The sequence below is a fragment of the Diprion similis genome, chromosome 9 (genome assembly GCF_021155765.1).
Source record: "Diprion similis isolate iyDipSimi1 chromosome 9, iyDipSimi1.1, whole genome shotgun sequence".
Classification (NCBI taxonomy): domain Eukaryota; kingdom Metazoa; phylum Arthropoda; class Insecta; order Hymenoptera; family Diprionidae; genus Diprion; species Diprion similis.
In genome coordinates this window covers 3,199,163-3,218,233 of record NC_060113.1, presented here as the reverse complement: position 1 = coordinate 3,218,233, position 19,071 = coordinate 3,199,163, and the positions used below count along the sequence as shown (strand labels likewise).

Genomic DNA, 19,071 nt, shown 5'->3' with positions numbered 1-19,071 from the left:
TGTTAAACCCTGACCATCTCAAAATCATTTCATGTTTTTTTCTAACATTTTACTCGGTAAGAAACGTGACTTGAATTTTTTTCAAATTATTTTTTGAAAACCTAAAATTAACGCAGGATCAAATCAGAAGTGTCAAACAAGGGTTAATTGACTTGTAAATATTCGGTTTCACCAATTCGATGATGCGCCACTCTACATAGTAAAGATAATTATGGATTTAAAAATTTGAAAATTCTGAATTAGGTGATAAAAATTATCTACTCCTCGATAATCAGCACGCAATTTCTAAGGACGTTGAAACGATTTGCCGCTGAGTCTGCGGCTATCTTCGTAAATTTCGAATCGCTGTTTGAAACAAGCCGTGAGTGGAACTGCATCGCGACTAGCCATGCAAACTTGCGCGAGTTGAGTGGTCCTAGTTGCCAGAAGGCACGCAAGGGACGCTTACAGACGAGGTCAGGATTGGCCTGCACATGGTACACGTGAGTCGATAAAAGACCCGGTTGATGGTTCAACCAGGCAAGTCGTGGGACTCGAGTGCGCTCGATGAAAGTGGGAAAAACGAAAATTACACCCCTTTTGACCGTTCCGTTGTTTCACGGCCGCATAATTGAAGAGCCGAACTAAAACAGCCTGTAAATGCTTTTTTTTTTAACAAAAGAATTTGCTTCGCAAACTATCTACACATGTGCCACGGCCAATGTTTTCGAAATAAAAAATTTTATGTTTGGTAGGGTGGGACAAAAATGATTATTTTTATTTTCGTTAGTCACTGTGAAAATATTTTACAAGATGACGAAAAAAAAATTTTTGGCTCTTAATATTTATATTCAGAGCTCAAACTCTTACAGAATTTGAGTTTTTCGAATTTGATTTTTTTTTTAGATAAAAATAGTCTTTTTTTTGGTCCACCCTGATGTATTTTTTTAATCTTCAAATTTTTTATTTCCAACTTTTTCATTCGGCTCCCAAGTCGTCTGTTAGTTTCAGATTTTTTACTCGGCCGTTAGTCCCAAAGATAGTCCCAAAATTTTGTTGGACTCTTCCCTTTTCATGGCGTTGAAAAGTATGGCGAAATAATTCTTTTTTACGGCATGGGCATTGAAAAGTCAACTTTTTGTGGCAGTTTTCGTTCCGTAAAGTGACGCTTTATAGTACAGCAGCGAACAAAGTTGCGGAATAAAGTCTTTATTCCGGAGTTTTGACGCGTAGTTCGAAGTGCGCATCCCAAACTGCCTTATAAAGTAGCTTCGTCGAACAGATCGCGACATAACCTCACTCTTCGTTTTGCTTTTCAATACCCATAGCGTAAAAAATATTGTACGTGGCATGCCCGTAAACCGTTTTTTGGCTCGGATAATTTCAGTACTCGCTTTCCGGCTCGCCTTCAGCTCGTCCTAAAATCTTTATCCTTGCAAAAAAAAAAAAAAAACAGTCGGTTTACGGGCATGCCAAATAAATAGCTATTTCCGGCTTTTTCTTTCTTAACAAAAATATTACTTTTCAATCCCTTTCTTATATTGACACGGAATCTCGATATTATCCAGTCACCATCCACCATATCTCCTAGACTCGGAATTGGATTGGACGGTAAATATACAGAGACTAGGAAACGCAGAGCGAGCGTCTGGCTCCAGGCTGACCACTACGTCTTACGGTGTTCCGTCTTGTTGCCCAGCCAGGTGCTAATCTGGTTACTTACGGATCTGAAACACGAACGGTCTGTGCCCGCAAGGCGAGTCAGCCTTCGGTCTTACTGTTAGTAGAGAACTTCTGTTAAATCCTTGAACAAGGCGGGGTTAATGCTTCGTGAATTATTAGGCGGGGCATTAGAATTGCTGCTTCGATGACGTAACGGATTACTAGTTGGTTGGCATAAGTCGTTGTTTACTTGGCGGCGTTGATGCGGGACGGAAAATAAAAGTGCAAATGGTCTTTATTTATGAAAATAGTAAAAACTGTAAAAATTTTTAGATTATTGACGAATTTATGCTCGGTATATCAGTTTTTTTCTTGTCGATATATTCAATCTTTCAAAATTTGAACCACTTATTGTTATCCTAATGAGATCCGCGCGGCAGACTGATGATGATGAAAAAAATCGTTGATCGATATTCTTTGATTCTGCATAATACGATTTGGGTTCACTTAAATCATCGAAGGAATGTCTCATGTAGACTATTATTTATCCCAATTGATTGGGCTTTTCATTGATCTTATAAAATGATATGATACGATGGAATTTAAAAGTAAAATCAGTACTTAAGATATTTTTCAATTTCAAAAAAATTATCCACTATAGGTATACTCCGTAAAAATAATCTAACGAGTTGTTTTTTTTTTTTTTTTTTTTTTTTTTTTGAGTAACAAGTGACTTTCTTTCTTTCTTTTTTTTTTTTGTTTTCTTTCAACAATTCAAATAAATTGTTGCTGATAAAAAAAAGTCAAAGTTGAGTTCGAGTCGACCAGTTCTTTCGTTTTCTATTTTTTTTCTTATCAAAAATTTTGCTGCTTCGCGCCGCGTCTCGTCTCGTCTCGTCTCGTCGAGAGCGACGTCGCGCGTCGTCTTGACGCCAACGTCGTCGTCCCAAGAGGGATATTCCGCGCGTGGTATGGTTGGCCTAAAGTGGATGCTGATGTGGGCGTGTTATTAAGCCAACATCCATCACTGGCTTTTGGGGACGGTTCTGAAGTGCCGGGAGTCCCGGACCCCGCCTGCTATCCCGGCCTTTCCTCTTCCCACTTTTGCTTTGTAGTATATACCTAACACCCAAGACGTACGAAACCACGGTCTAGTGCGTTTACCGTGCCTTTCAAAAGTTATACGTTGGTACCCAATGCGTGGAACGTGGAACTTGATTTCATTTCTCATTCCACAGTTTTTTGGGTTTTTTTTTTTTTTTTTTTTTTGTCGAAAAAACAACAAGTTTTCCTGCAGTCTGCAAGATTTTCTCCAGGGTTGAGGCTCGCGATTTTGTAGTCTCGATATATCGTGACTAATGAGTTACTTTATTTCGGTTTATAATTGGTAAATTGTAGTTACGTTACAATGTAATAATAGCCGTATGTACTATAGGGTGGTTTATGTTTTTGACTTTTTTCAATTCTGAATTGTCCGCTATCGAGACTGATTAAAAATAAATTAACGGAGATACGTGCTTTTGAAGAGATTTATGCTTGTTTATTTGAAAGTAATTTGGAGGTGTCTCGGTCGAATTTTGAAAAAGTTGAAAAATAAGGACCACCCTTGTGTACATACTTCGATGAAACGGAAAAAGTTATAAAAGTATTTGAGCCCTCGAAAACTAAATATTTCCTTAAGTACCTACCCCGTCTTACCTTCTTTCAACTGTAAGTATATTTATCTAATTTTTATTACCAATATATCCAATTTGCTGTTACTGAGGTGGTAATTCTATGGGGGCGGGGTTGAAAGTCCGAATTTAAAAAGTTCCAAACGCACCTAATGCAATGATTAAAGTATAAATACTATCGGTAAAGAAAAAAATTCCTATTCATTAGCCGCAATTCATAAAAATTATCCTCTACGTAAAAAATTGTATTGAGAGATGGTAAAGAAGAAAATCAAAAAAAAAAAATAAAAATAAAAACTCAAATTCGATTAATCCTCCATCTATAATTCTCAAATCAACCTCCTCTACTTTCCACCGAGCGATGCATTCACAATCTGCACCCCCCTCCCCCCCCCCCCCCCCCCTCCCCATATCCAAAGATCAGAGTTCGACGTCGGGTATCACCGGCGATCCTTGCACCTACACTCTATGCACCTAAACCTCAGGCATAAGTATAGATATATGTATGTACGTAGACTTATGCATGTACCTGCGTTTATCGGGAAGATCGGGGCCCCCTTATAGCCGCTTCGGCAACGAGGAGTGAGCAAAATTTAAATCATTGTTAGCCATCGCGAGGGTCGTCGCCCTGGACAGTCGACCTCTTCCTCCCCTTCCTCTCCTTCCTCCCCCTCCTCCCTTTCCTCCCTCTTTCTTGCCGCAGCACTGCACCGAGAATAATGATCAACGAACACCCGAAGTGCAGACTCACACTTTTGCATGCCATGTTTCTTCAATTTTGTCATTTCAAGTATTGCAAAAAGTTTTTTTTTTTTTTTTTTTTTTTTTTATTCATTTATTTTCTTTTTTCATTTGGTTCTCTTTGTTTTTTTTTTTTTTTTTTTTTATTTATTTTTTGTTTTCTCCTCAACTCCTTCAAAGATATTTATTCATTTATTCCAGTTTGAAATTTGATAGCAAAAAAGTTGAATCTTCATTTTACAGCGCATGGTGAAAATTTTTTAACAACATTTTATTCACCTAGAAAGGTGCAGACCGTAGCTTTATTTGCTCAAAATAAAACTCACCGAGTAGGTATATAATCATAAATTGGAACGAGAAAAAAATTGCCCTATTTTTTTAAATTATTATTTCTCTATAATTGTTTTTTTTCAATCACCTTCGAAAATTTTTTTTCTCTTTTTTTCTCCCCACTTTTATACTTGAAACAATTTATTTACTCTGTGAGCATGAGAGAAATGTGTCGATGCTTTATAGTTTATACATAGAATGAGAAAATTTTTTTTTTGACGTTTTTTAATTACACGTCTCCTCACGCATGAACGGATTTTGAGTAAAGCTTTTACTTCCCTTGAAAAATTCACGTAATTTAGACTTTTCTTAATAACTTATCTTACTTTTATGGTGTATCCATGGGGGTTTTTTGTGCGGCATATAGCTTTTCGGCCGCATTAGGAGGGAATTTCCTTGCAGTGGGTAACCGGAAACGGAAACATCGACCGATGCGCCAGCCCAATTCGCCATTGCTAACCGGTAATAGACCGGCGTACACTTTACTTGGGACGTTACCGGGGCGCCGCCTCGTCTTCCCTTCCATTCCCCGCGTTTTTATAAATTTATACATAGGGCGTTCCGATCCAAATCAACCTGGGTCTGACCCTTGACTTCTCTGATTTAGCTCGAGATTTTTTACACCATTATTTTGACTCTCAAAGGCATTTGAGTTGTATTTTCCCAAAAATTTTTTAATCGATTTCAAATTCTATCTACAATTTTTAATAAAAAATATACTCGATCGACACAATTTAAACGTATTAAATAATTCTGGAAAAAATTTTTCCCTGTTTTTCAAACTTCTTCCAAAATTCTATCACAATGTTTCCGTTTTTATTATTCCAAAGTGATTACGATCGTGTAATATATTATTTATATGTAGGTACGAGGACGAATCATGTCCTGAAATATAAAAGAGGGGGCATGCGTGTATTCGAAAATCCGAAAATCTCTATTCTAGGCTATATTCCAACAACTTGGAGGCATCCAACCAGAGAACAGGTGTCGCCTTTCCGTCCCACGCAACTCGCGCCAGCGTGGCGAACGCGACGGGATCTTATGGGAAGTCGGTGTCAATGCGGGACCCACGTTTCCACGTAGGTATGTACATACGTACGTACTTGTATCCTACCTAGGTGGGTAAATTTCACGTGGAACGTCTGTATACGCTTATAGATATATATATATATATGTATAGATATGTGTGTGTGTGAGGTCTATACTGTACAGGAAAAAGGCTACGGGTCATAAACTGTCGGGTGTAAAGTGTCCCCATAGAAACGCGGAGGTGTCGCGTTGCCGATTCGGCCTCGTTGCGACAACTTGAGACGGCACTAAGAAAATGGAGATTTGCTAGTTGATGACCGGAAACGGGATGAGCTTCGTGGAGTTGGATTGGTTTATTTATTTTTTGTTTATTTTTATTTTTTTCTTAAGCAACCATCGAGGGTTGAGATCGGCTGAAAAATTAGTAATTAAAGATAAGAATCTTGTAAAATCGATGTTTGAAACGAAGTGGTTTTTTAAGATGTGCTAAGATTGAAGTACGTTAATTCATTATATTGGTATAATAATACAAACATGTAACATTGATTTTTCAAGATTCATTTTTTCGATGAATATTTAATTTTGTACAAATTGTATGAAATGAATTTTTAATATAACGGTATATACCTATAATATTAAAATGCGATAGATTAAAGAATTCATCTCAACGTCAATTTTTAGTGAATACATTTTACGATCAACTGCGGTGAGGTTGAGAATTCATTGATATTGGAATACCGTTGATACTTTAATTTTAACATCGAAAACCGACGCTATTAAGTTAACGTTTTGAAATTATTTACAACCTGACTTATTATTTAGTTAGAATTTGGTCAGGTTTGAATTTCTGTGTGTGTGTGTGCGTGTTTTTTTTTTCTTTCGTTACATCGAGAAGGTTGAATTTCAATTAAACTCACTATTAGCTCGAGGTACATTTCAGTTAAAAATTTCGATGCTATCTCTGATCGTTTTTATTCTCTCTGACTTTTTACACCGCATCCATAATTTTCTGCCACTTCCTTTTTTTTTCATCGCCGTTTATCGACGCTGGATTTACGTCCTGTGTGAGAATTTCACAACCTACTTTAACGTTAGAATTTCAGAATCTCTTTGCTCGTTTAATCACGTCTATAGCGTCGGTATATTGCTCGACAAGAGCAATCCTGACCGATCAATCATGCTTAACTCGCAACTCATGCGGTGGCACAGATTCGATACAGCGCCCGTCACTTTTCGTGTATTGAATGTAATCGATCAGCCAAATCGGCTGCGGATTAGATACCCTTGATCCTTGATCCTTGATCTACAATATGTTCTAGTTCGCCTGTTCTTAGCTAGTATTGGAACCAAATCTCAGTTTAATTCAAGTTCGGGTTAAAATACTTCAAATGATTTCTGATCATTGCATTTAGATAGCAATATTTATGGATCGTAAGTGCCATTTGACGACATTTTGCTGTTGAAAAAGGCAAGAGGGCGTACATTTTTTTTCTTTTTGATCGTGTTTAGGCTTATAAATTTATTGCTGGTAGATATGAACTTTCGTCGTGATGAAATTTAAGGACGTAACAGCCAAAAATTATTATTCTTATTCCTTTTATTCCGATAATTGACGTTTAGAAAATTGAGATCCTCGTTTTAAAAGTCTTTGAAGCGTTTGGAGAAGAAGAAAAAACTTGACGTTTACAACTTTTTGTTGATATCTTCGAAAAATTTTTTTCCTCACATTGCAGATTTCGACGAATCTATACGTTTCAATAATTTTGAGAATATTAGCAATCGAAAATGGTAAAGAAAAAAATTATGGTTTCTTAGAAATCTCGTTTAAAAATAAATTACACTCGCCAATTTGACCAAAAACCACGTGACGAGGAATTTTTACCAAATCGCGATCTCGCTTCTCGTGTTTGCAAAACCTTAGGCAGAAACTTAGGTGACAGTTACTAGGTGCACTTTGCGTGCAGCTTGCATTATGCGACAGGTGCAGGATACGTTTGACTCTACTTTGTACGTTGTATCTAAAAGCGCGTCGCCCAAAGCTTGCTGATACCTAGATACGAGAGGCGAGGCTAAAGGCGGCTCTTTTAAAACTTGCACTTTGCGAGGGTTTACCTAGGGAATATCAAACGGTATACTCACCCTCCTCTACTACCTAGCCTCACTCGTTGCATCTGCATCGCGACGCGCCATATTATTATGCCTTTGCGCAAAGCCAATGCTCCGTGCCAGGCTGCATGTTGCAACGGAGAGCTTTTTGCTTTGGCACGAATTAGATCTGGCTATGAGGAAAGAAAGCACTTCGTGACTTGTGTAAATATACGTTTCTGCCGACGTATAGAGCTCTTGTCAATTCGTTCATCGATATGCGAGAGAGAGATTTGAAAAGAGAAAATTCTACTGGATCTTTCAGTTCAGTTTTTTTACGAGATTATCGTACGTTGAGTGTTTATCGAGTTATTTTATTTATTGATTATATGGCGATTAAGTTATTAGATTATTTCTAATCTATGAAGATCTTTGGGAAAATTTGAAAACTATATATTCTGGAGTTATGAGAGAAGCTTGGATATTGATCGTTGGTTAGTTAGTTGTAACAGAAGCGTTAATTGATCGTAATAAATATCGGCGCGATGTTGTAAAATCGAATATTTAACACCATGATAATAAAAAAAGTGTTTTTCTACGAGTTTGTAGAAAATTGTCTTCTAGGTAAAATGAGCCATTTTAATTGTAGAACAAAATCGAAAGAAACTGCCAGATTTTGAATAATTTCAAAGTGATTTGAAACGAAGCATCGATATCTAAACTTTCGTTAATAGTTCCAGTATCTACTATTTATATTATTTCCAAAAAGAAAATCATAATTTCATTAATACGCAACGGAATATCATTTTATAATAAAATTAATTAACAATAAAATCTATTTATGGCCAACCAACTTTTTTTCCTTTTCAATAAAACTAAATATTTTTCCCCTAAAAATATGATATTCAAACCGCGTCAATTTACATAAACAAATAAACAAATATAGTATGTTTTTTTCTTTTTCTTTTTTCTTATAATTTCCATTAAATTGCAAAAGCTAATTAAGGAAATAAATTGATGGCTTGTTCAGAGAGCTTCAGAGAGACGAATGAGGTTTCGATCATCGTATATGTATGTATTTTACACAGAATCGGCGAGAAGTGCGGACGTGATTGATGTTAAATGAGATAGATCTGTCAGTGTTTGGATTTCTGTACGTTTCAATCACTTTTTTATGGACGGACCTCCGTCCACCTGAATTCTTCAGATTGGATTCACCCTCCGAGTCTTCTTCCTCTTTCTCTTTCTCTTCCTCTTCTTATTTTACTTTTTCTTTGTTTTCTTCTTCTTCTTCTTCTTTTCGGCCATTTCCACCGAGCGAAGATTTAGGAAAACGGCACTGATTGAGAGTGCTGTTTGCTATTTCGAGGCGAGATTGTCACGATTAACCCCTCGTTGCTTGGGGACAGTAAAAGAAAGGGATCAGTTTATTAGAGACCTTCCATACTTGCCACGGTGCAACGTCCTTTCACCGAGAGCATAATGGTCCTTCCTCTCGGCCTGGTGATCGATCGAAAGTTTATGGGATCTACCGGACATCGATTATAAGGCGTTTTACCGAAGGCTGAGTCGCTGATTTGAAAAAATATAAAACAAAATTAAACGTAATTTTGAATCGTCGCAAATTGTCATTCGAAATTTTACTTTCGTAGATGTGACCGTACAACATGTATTAGTATTGTTGTTTGTTAGAATTTCTCTGCATTGTTAAAAATGCTGTATCAAAACACGCAGCATCGATTATACAGTCAGGAGTTCGAAAAATATCAATTGTTCAAGAATTTTTCATGAGAAGACTTTTTCATTTAATTCAAGTAAAAATTTGTACTCATATTATTGTAAATTTTAACTGTATTTTCAACATTTTTTATTTGTAACAATAATTACTTTTTAAAGCTGCAATGGCTGATCTTCGGGAGCACCGAATTTGACAAAATAGTGGCTTCTCAAAAAAAAAACAAGCACGATTTTTTGAAAATTTTAACTGTTTACAACCCTTTAACACCTGACAGACGGTTGTAATTTCCTTTGTATAAACAAATATCTTATCAGAGGCGTTGTATTAAGGGATGTAAAATGAAAGCTATCGGTTTTTCAAAATTAAAATCTGCAGCCTCTCCCCTAATTCGTTCACCCAGTCAGCCAGCCAATCTCGTTTAACATCATATCTCCCTCAAACAACGTTCTGCATCATGGTAATTAAAATGTTTCAAGCTTTTTATCAAAGCCCCTTTGGGAACCGGGATTATCACACACTTACTTTGATCGCTTGCTTGCTTTTATTAACTTGATTTTTTTTTTGTTTCTATTCTTTTCCCCCTTTCATTTCGCTAACCTCGTATACATATATATTCGCTTGAAAATCGCACTTCGAACCGCTTCTTTCATCGAATGTAAAACCGAGTAGCTGACTCGACTTTATTCTAATAATTCTATACATACGTAGGAGCATAAGTACGAGACACGATCATCTACCCGATCTTTTTTCTTTCCTTTCTTGGGGGGGAGGGGGGGGGGGGGGGTTAAAAATGAAAAAGAGGCATTTTTTCGTGATTTTTTTCTGAAACATAAAAAATCGATATGCATTTTAAAGGTGATATGTTTCCCCAGGTAATCGGGAAGAATTTTTTTTTTTCTATGTTTTTTCAGCATTTTGAAGTGAAAAACGCGATTTTGGTAAAAAAAAAAAAAAAATTCGATTCATTTGTTATTAAAAAATAGAAAAAAATGGGGGGGAAAAAAAACTCTTCCCGATTACCTGGGGAAACATATTAGCTTTAAAATGTATATCGATTTTTTTGTTTCAGATGATTCGGTAACGAGTAACAATGTTCGCCGCAAAACAATTCTTTTTCAAGGCGCTTCCGGAAATTCGCCGTCACAGGCGTATTTGTCAACATTTTTTGTTGAAAATTTTCTCCAACATACTTCAGAAATTGTACCACAATATGTATATAAATTAAATTATAAATAATATTGCTTATATTACCGCAAAAAAAAAAAATTACCGAAAATATGTCTCTTTTTCGGTTTTAACCCCCCCCCCCCCCCCCCCCCCCCCCCCCCCCTGACCTACGGTCACAATTTTTCACCTTAAATAATCCCATTCGTTCCATAATTCAGTGTATTCCGGTTTTAAACATTCCCATACGTACTCTGCACATTTGAATACTTTCCAGTGTCTTATCTATCTACGTATACAATGTATACGTATGCCTACATACCCATAATGCAAATGGGTGCATAAAGTAACGCCTGCCCTCCGGCCTCGGGTTCAAACAATTGCTGCACCTATGTACGTACATACATACATACATACATACATACATTCATGTATATTGCATAGGTGAAGCCAATATATGTATATACATACATAGGCTAGGCGTAGACGTTGAGATAGGCAAATCTAGGCGTCGAGTGGCGCCTCTCTTGCACTTCCATCCTTCTTAGCCTCGAGTTATTTGCCTCAGGAGACGAGTTTGTTGATTATATGTTTACCCGAAACTTCTATGCAACATTCTGGGCTCTAATATGCTTGTTTCAAACTTCATGGGAAGAGAAGACGCGTCAAGTTTCTTTCCTCGTAATCCGTGTTCGTTTAACTTGTGTATACTTATATGTATACGTGAAATTTACAGCTTGGTTAACATTTTTTACTTGTTATAATCGCACGTTAATTCAAGACGGGTATTAAAAAATTGCTCGAAGTGAAAGTTGAAGGGAATAAAAAATTCAAACAAAGTCGAATCGACTATGTAGGAACTGAAGAGAAATAGTTTTTCAACGGTTTTGTTTTAACAATTTTTCCCTCCAGCCATTTACAGCCTTTTTTAATTGCCGATTTTAACAAGTTTTAAAAGCCCTGAATTTACAAATTTTTTCGTGGAGAAAATTTAACTTTTTTGATTTCTTTACTTCAAGTTCCGCCACCAAATGATTCGGAATTCAATGGGACTTCAATCCCACCACCCCTTTAAACCCTCTTCCTCAATTCTATATCCTTTCAATTCACGTATACCGAATCAAGTTTTTTGGTTTCTTCTTTCGGGTGTCAATTCGTTCCTTCTATAAACTCACCACAGCTTCTTGCTCTTCCCTTTCCTTTTGTCTCTTCTTTTTCATTTTCTTCGTAAGGAATGCGGTGTGTATATATATACATGAATGATACAATTGAGCACACGCCGCAGGGGTAAAGACAGGTGTGCGGCAGGTGATGGTGACCATGGTGTAGGATCCTTATGGGAACAGGACGAACGCAGAGGCGCGGCAGTCTTTTACAATGTATCGTGTGTATTTTTTTCGTCTTTTTAATCAACTCTTTCGGGGCCGAAAGATGTATCTAAGAAAAGTTCTGAGCAGGTGCTGCGCGCCGCATCTTTTTGATCTTCCTCAATGTTTTTAATGTCGTTTAGTCTTCAGGTTATACAATATTTTTTTTTCTATCTAATCATTTTGCAGTTATGATAAAGTTCTTTTCAATATTTCTCGATTGAATATTAAACAACAGTACGAATTTTTCTTTATCAATATCGATATACCTTCGCCCTGGTAAAAAGTTTAATTTTCACATTTCTTCCATTTGATTTTTTGGTATATATAAGAAATTTACCGGTAGAAGACAATTTTTCACTCTATTCTGTGTATATTCCGTTCAAACTTGAAGCGAGGCCTGTATAAGGTACATGAGCTTATCCCGAGGGTGTTATAAGAAACTTGACGATTTATCATATAAAACGGAAGCAGGAAGTGAACGATAAAGATATATGAATAGTTTTCGATACATTTTTTTTTCTCCCACACCTTGACGCACGTGCAGCCTGAGCGAATAGCTAAGTTTGTATTTTTTTCTCTCTTTTTTTCATTTTCTTTTCATCACTCACATTTTCCAGATCAAAGGTTTAAAAAAAAAAAAAAAAAAAAAAAAAAAAAAAAAAAAAAAAAAAAAAAAAAATTGTCCTCTTTCATTGGTGGAAAATATTGTAAGAAAATTGAGTAAACATTTTCATCCGAAATGGGTAAACTTTGGATTGCATTTTTATATAAAAATGCACTACAGGAGGGAGAAATTCTACCGCGAATCTATGTGCAACGATAAATCTGCGAGGCGAGGCGACACTACTCTCGATAAGAGAACGGCAGGGCGAGGATACTGTCGGCCTTTTGCTAACAAGTATAAAACCGCCAAGTTCCCCTCTTGGTATTTGCCTATCCATTGATCCCTCGAGATAAAAAGCACGCAGTTGAGTTTTTACCGTATCTCCGATGCGGCGTTTCGCCTCGCGGGATATCGTGACGTTTTCTTTTTTTTTTTCTTCCTTTTTGTTGTTGTTGTTGTTTTTTTTTTTTTTTTTTTTTTTTTTTTTTTTTTTTTTTTTTTTTTTTTTTTATTGTTCATTTTTCTTTGTTATTATATGCACGGTTTTTCCCCTTTCGTAGTGACAACAACACGATTTTTTTTTTTTTTTTTTATTCTTTACTGCGATGGATATTCGTTTCTTGCGTCTAGAACTAATCGGCAATTAGACTTGGATTTCTTTTATTTTATACCGTTAATCTAGTAAACCGTGAACGTGATCAATAAAAATTAAACGGCAAATCGATTTTACATGTAGATTTATATTTAATTAATTTTTCTTGCAGTTTATACTTTCTTTTTTAATCAGTATTTATTATAATCGTTTGATGAAATATTTTTCGAGAGGTTTGATTTTCTGTACTTTATATCGCGATGTTCATATTTGTTGATGTTTTAAAGTTTCAAGTTTTCTTATATTTTGTAACTTTTCGTTACGCTCTTTGTTATTATAATAATATTTTATACACAAGACAGAAAATTAAATTTTAAATCGCTTCTCGTCGTATCTTGCTTTCATTTTTATTAATATCAACAAGAAATTTCAATTGGTTATTATATAGAATCACGACGAATTTAAAAGACCGAACGTAAAGTAACAGTCAAGATGATAAACTAAAGTTAAAATTCACGGGCGTGTAATTAGAGGTTGGAGATAAGCGGTAATTAATGCAAAGATAAGAGACATCTGGAGTATTAAGCGTAGTATGCAAACATCCAGCGAGGAATTCCTCGTCTTAAAATTTTCTCGTCACCCATAATTCTCGCCAAATTCCTCGACCATTGTTACATATTTTATCTACCACATTTCACACGTTGGATAAATAAAAATATTTCCATTCCCTTCCATGGTCGATTTGCAAATGACAATTTGAGTACACGAATCTAAAGTTTCGTATTAAAATAATTTTCGAAACAACCAAATTCAATAATTTTTCACTATTACTCGAATCCTAAACTTCTTGTCTGAAAACTTTTCGCTAATTTTAAATATCGCCAAGATCGATTTTCTTCATTCTTTGAAAAGTGAACCTTCGAAATATGCAATTCCTTGCATTTTGCAAACGTTCAATTTAATTTCATACAAGGCTTTCAATCGATTACACGAGAGATTGCTACGTGCTTTCGCAGTAAACATTTGCAACACGTGTAGTGACTTCTCTCCGATATCCACTTGTCCTTCAATCCTCGTTGATTACAGCAACTACTCAAGTCGTTTCATCTCGAATTAACAACCGTCCGATCTTCACGCGCAGAAACTTTGACCGAAACTTGTTTCCAACCGCGGACATTCAAGATTTAACCCGTATTACCGGTTCTTTATACACCCCCTCTCTCCTCCCCCCTCTTTTTTTCTTAATTCGATACGCAACTGCAGATATTATATCATATCATATGTATTTAGGTTACACCTTCAGGTTCTACATGCTGTAGTACCAGTTGAAATGCGGTATTGATTTTAAGCGAATTATAATTTGTTTTCAAAAATAATAAACATTCGTCAACCAGCTCCTGATACAATATTCATAGCCTCCCCCCCTCCCCCACTGTGGCTGGGGCTTAGTGCTCAGGTCGGTGTGAAAATGTCGTGCGATTAAAAAGAAGTTAATGAAATTTACGGAAGGAAAATAAAACGACGAAGAATCGCGGGAAAAACGCGTTGCATTGTTGAGGGAGATAATGGGTTTAAATGCATAGGTAATCTTGAGAGTCGAGACAATACGAGGGGGTGAAGACACGGTATAGATATACTCGAACCGTGAAAATACCATTAACGTATTTAAATCAGCTAGCTGGTTGTATAATGCAAAGATGGAGATTTAGGGACGCGATTATAAAGTCGCGGTTTTCAACTTTCAGCGAGTTTTCAAACGCAGAAATACGTCATACTGTATATATACAGAGAATTCATGAATTTTACCCTTACGCTGCATACTGGGGTCAAAATAACCCCACGGCGTTTCGTCCGTAAATTCGATGTGAAAAACAGCCGAAATAATCGGATTTCATTCAAGGTAAATAATGAATTATCGTAAAAATCGTCAATTCATTCATTTGCCAAAAATTCAACTTCAATCACTCTTTACAAAATATTTTTCTTTCATCGCGCAGTATCGCCATACTTTTTTCTCAAATATCCGTGTCTTGAGAGTAACTCAATCAATTTTCATCTCAAATTGTTGACAATTCGGTTACTTACGATTTTTTTCCCCCTGTTTTGTTGTTTTATTAATTTTTATTTTCATATTCCAAATTTTACTTCGTTAAAGGTAACTAATTTTCATTCGATATCTCCGTTTCTACGCTGTGACCCCGTAAGGATTTACGAAACAAAGGTTTCATAATTAAATCTATACTGTACGTACAGGCCTACCAATATTAATTTTTTCGCTATAGTTACATTGCAATAGCATTTTTCAATTCTTAAATATAAAATCCAGAGTGTCCAGTATTCATGGAAATTATGGAATCAGGGAATTCTCAGGGAATTTCATGTCGTATCTAGAATATAATAATTTTCATTCTACATTCATAAAAATTTAGCCATTTGGTGAAAATAAAAATTTTTCCTTCAACTTTCAGGCAATAGTCATGAATCAAACCTTGACTTCTTAAAAATTGTACGTGCTAGCGAATTCTTACAAATTCCTCTCACAATGAGCTGTGCTCTAATCAAATATAGAATATTCTTGATCGTATGACTCTTGTATTTTTCATTTATTGTCTACACGAGAATAAACTGGATAAACAATAATTCTCGTCTGGAAAACCTGGAATTCTCTGGGAATTACGTTTTCACAAATAACTGGACACCCTGAAAATGGAATGGAAGACACTTCGCCTTTTTCAAACTTTTCTTTGTCCTTCGAGTTTGGATGATTTATCATGGGCTTGGGCATGGATGCCTACCTGTTGCCCGCATTATATTCTAACCTCCATTGGCAGTTTGTGCACTTCTGTAATAAGCCTGACGCGTATCATATCTCCGGGGAAATTAGACTAAATTCAACCAAGCCTGGTGGGATTACGTACGTCCAGGTCGAACTACAACCCGTCTCGCGATCCCTTCAATGACAGATCCGTTCCGTTCACCGTGCAGACGAACTACTCCAATCTCCGGCAGTTTATTAACTATTAATTGCTTTTTAATTCAATTGATATCTCGAATCTGCGACGTTTCGCTTCACATATTTGTTGATACTTGTAAAGGAGCTTAAATTCGAATACATGAATTATTTTTCTTTTTTTTTTTTTTTTTTTTTCATTAAAACACCTTTACTCGTGGTATTGCGCCGAATTTGAACGTTAATAGTGAGGACATCCGGGTCAACTTTGAGTTTGTTACAGCGTCGTGCTTTACCGCGAAATAATGTTAGTTTTGCAATTTAGGTTCTTTCCGCTTTTACCTTGGGGAATTTCACATAGGAAAATTGTATTTACGGTGCTATATGAGATACGAGACCCAGACTGCACCCTAAACGTTCCTATGTATCCCGGAATTACATGTGTAAAGTGTAGAAAAAGCGTCGAGATGAAGATTCCAGCTGATATCTATCAAATGATCTGCTTAATTGTATATAACTGTATATACATATATTATCAATTTTTTATATCTTCAATATCTGAGGTATAAAAGTTTTCCAACAGTCACCCAATAATTGATTATGCATATATTTATAGAATTAAAAAAAAAATTAAGGATGGACGAGTTATATATATAATACTGGTAAAAGATAACTAACAAAGAAAACCGAAAAATATCTTGTCAATTCAATTTAATCAGTTTTAGTCGTCGATGTTCGATCGCAATCAGATTCAAAAAGAAAATATTTGTAATAAGTCACAAATTTGAAATTCGAACTCGTTTAATTGTGAGTTGAAAAAAAATCTCAGTCCTGAAAAAAAAAACTTGCAGAGGAATTTACGTATTTCATTACTTCCAATAGCCATTTCTACTCCAACAAATCTTTTCTATATATTCATACGAAAATTCAGCCCAGCGCAGCACTACAGTCTAATTCATATATAATAAGTATCATCGAGTCGAGTGATAATTCCCGGGTCATTACCTCGCCGCTATACTCGGGCACGACCGACTGCAAAGAACCCACTTTAGATGTTAGATATCCACGTATATATAGCCACGCTGGATACGAGTTAGCAAATCTCAGCCCCGCCCGTTTCCGAGATACAACTCGTGTAGAAGAGGTGCCTGCATGAGGAGCCACGAAGAAAAGACCGCAAAACTTTTCCCCTTTTCTCCACTTTTTAACAGTCGGTTGTGTGTTAGGTACGTTTACAGAAAATACGCGGTTGCCTCGGGACGGATTTGCCTTATACAAATTATTTTTTAAATGCCGAATGAAATATTATACCTATGCATAATATAATGTGTGTATATGTGTGCGTGTGTGTGTGTGTGTGCAATATATACGTCTAGCTCTTATTATAACTTTAGCGATCAATTATATGAATTCGAGAATGCCTGACGTGAGTTGTTGCCGGGGATTTTTCACCGCGTATGTAGTACATATATGTATGTACGTACGTAGATGTTTAGGGATGATTTATGAAACTCCGTGTATTTGTCAATACACTGTCGCATGTATCGAACTTGCCCTGTTTCTTTTTTTAGCGTGCGATTTTTGGTCGTTTTAAAATGAAGAAATTTATCTACTTACCGATCTTTTCATGCCGAGAAATTCGAGTTACCGAGCCGATTTATCCTTCAAGCGTAATCCATGATAGTGTTAAGTCTGAAACATATAATTAATCATTAATATAATACATCGTGCTTTGATTAAAATATTGAATAATCGACACTGCATTATTTTTTTTTTTTATCAAATTTTGAAAAACTCTTATAAATGTAATCATGGATATAAGTAGATATACATTCCTAGGGGTGCTGGTTCTGAATACAGATTCCGTTACCGACACTTCACTTAGCCCAGACACAAACCTTTTTCCAGAATGCTCGGATAAAGTGTCGGTAACGGAATCTGGAACCAGAACCGAAACTTGGAATCTTAGATCCTCGAAGAAATTTTCCTCCATCATTTTGCAAGTTAATTAAATGCCAACTAGATGTATAAAATTTTCCAGGGTGAATCTCAGTGACATTTCAATCACGCACCGCACTCTACAGAGCATGCAACGACTACCTTTATACACTGTACAACAGTGCCTGCCATTATTTATATTACTTTCAATCCATGAACCGTGCATGCAGCTATAGAGAAGTGTTTTGTCGAGTATACTGATAATTTAATGGGGAAGGTATACATATACAATGAAAATATTCTATCGATATTGTACTAGCGCACCCATATATCTACAAGGCGTTCAATTTTTGCATCGCGTGAGCTTGTCCTCTTTATACTGCGGATGGCACCGTCCTCGAGGACCGAGAATCAATATTCATTTCTGATAAACTGCACTCGGATAATCGACGGCGTGTATAAACCAACCTCACGGATCCATCCTAACCCAACGAAACCGTTATAAGCGCAGTCGACAAACGTTATTCAAGACGATTAGAAACCTTTACGAGGATACGTATGGTGGAATTACTTTCAAGTATACCTACATATTGAATAACGCCACGGGGCACGAACCTATACCCTATCAATGTCTGACCTATTTTCACTTTATGGTGAATGCTCAAGTGCAGGGTGAGTCTACGTGTCGCGGTCCAAGGTACAACGTTATATATATAATATATATATATATATATATATATATATATAACAAACTTTCCTCGATGTCTTCGTATCGATCATACACCCACCGTTGTTCCAATTTTCTATCCACTTTATATTATATTGCGATAGAACAGAGCGGAAGTTGGCATGAAAGACGCGCTGCTTCCGATGTTGGAGCAGGACGGAAATTTCACGTCATTGGTCATTCCGCTTGTCTTTGCGTCTATCTGATACAGTTTTTACCATCAGTTTTTACACAAATTTGATTATAACACGAAATACTCGAGAGAATTTATTCTCTTGGAAACACTTATGACCATCATTCGATGTCTAGTATTATAGATATATAATTAACTTTTGAAGTGACACTGGAGCTGAACAACGACGCGAACTTTTCCACCGAAAGTACATCTAAGTGGATTGTTATTTTTAAAGACGTGACGAAATAACTTCACCCACAACATTTTATCGCACCAAACACAGTCTGCGCGTGTTTTATATCTACATGGCGGAT

At 36.2% G+C, this 19,071-nt stretch overlaps 1 protein-coding gene across 2 annotated transcripts in view; it reads right to left on the bottom strand.

Annotated features, from left to right (window-relative positions):
* Nucleotides 1-17,609, bottom strand: part of LOC124410649 (leucine-rich repeat-containing protein 15-like) — a 67,371-nt gene extending 49,762 nt beyond the window's left edge. For both annotated transcript variants that reach the window (XR_006929612.1, XM_046889171.1), the window contains exon 1: nt 17,535-17,609. The gene's annotated coding sequence lies outside the window, so the exon portion shown is untranslated. The remainder of the gene's footprint in view (nt 1-17,534) is intronic.
* Nucleotides 17,610-19,071: the final 1,462 nt, after the last annotated feature.